We start from the raw sequence: 1,096 nt of genomic DNA on the forward strand, positions 1-1,096 counted from the left end.
AAAAAAAATGACACAAAACGGCCACCTCGGTTTCGTCTGCCAGACCCACTGTTAGCTTTTCCCCAACCCTGAAGAATGGAAAAAATAAAAACGTCAAAAAGGAAAACAGCCTTCAACCCAAGAAAAGCAAGAAGGAAAAAATAGGTGGTGGAAGGAAAAAAGCACCGCAGAAACTTTATCAAAAAAGTGGTTGTTTGGGCTTTTTTAGCTCCTTTTGAGAAGGGTACAGGTAGAGGAAAGCAAATGGAGGACGAATAGCGAAAAAAAAAAGAAGTTTGTAAAGACAGAAAGATGCTTTTTGGGGAAAAATCGTGGCAGAGAGGTCTCCGGCGTGTCTCCGACATCTGGGCTCATGTGCGGCTGAACAAGAACACAGCTAAGGGGGGAAAAATGTTTGGCTGTTTTAGTTGGACGAAAAAAGGGACACATGATCTGCTATGGCCAAAAGATAAGAAAAATAATAATAAAAACAATGAAGCAGAAGAGACAGAGAGAGAGAGAAACAAAACAAAAAAACACGTATAGGATATGCTTCTTTGGGCTGCAGTAAGCATATCGACTCGGAAGAAAAAACAACCAAAAATGCGAGAGGCTTTCTCGAACTGAAACCAAAACCAAACCAAAGAACCGAAAAGCGCCGAGGCAAAAATGGTGAGAGATGGAACAGAATGGGATGGAGGAGGGATGATGGGAAGATGCCGGGGCGTTCGATGGATGCAGACACATGAGGGACAGGAAGAATGAAGTCAGTTGTTCATTCTGTGAACTTGAGTTGAGCACTCTTACCTCTTATTGGCGTACCACCTGGGTGGATTATATGAATGCAAATAAGATTAAGAAAGAAGAGTCGTTAGTGCGAGAAGAGAGGCTGGCCGCTTTGGAAGAAGAATCAAATTAGCTTTGCTTTGTTTTCTTACAGACTGTATTAGGCTACAACAGGAAAGAGAGATTCAGAAAAGACAGCCATTGGCTCTAGTGGAGAAAAGCACAGGATTGAGCATTGGTCACTTTAGGAGGTCAAAGAGCAACTGGCACAGTGGATGAAGCACAAGGGGCCGTTCTGAGACCTGTGGCAGTGGCCGTGATCTAGCGGGAG

At 43.6% G+C, this 1,096-nt stretch overlaps 1 protein-coding gene across 1 annotated transcript in view; it reads right to left on the bottom strand.

The window, feature by feature from the left end:
• LOC107724002 (receptor-type tyrosine-protein phosphatase delta-like) overlaps window positions 1-1,096 on the bottom strand; it is a gene marked incomplete at its 3' end in the record, with an annotated part of 266,996 nt that overhangs the window by 20,411 nt on the left and 245,489 nt on the right. The gene's annotated exons all lie outside the window — the stretch shown is intronic.

Source organism: Sinocyclocheilus rhinocerous, unplaced genomic scaffold (assembly GCF_001515625.1).
Source record: "Sinocyclocheilus rhinocerous isolate Xijiao unplaced genomic scaffold, SAMN03320098_v1.1 scaffold2771, whole genome shotgun sequence".
Classification (NCBI taxonomy): Eukaryota; Metazoa; Chordata; class Actinopteri; order Cypriniformes; family Cyprinidae; genus Sinocyclocheilus; species Sinocyclocheilus rhinocerous.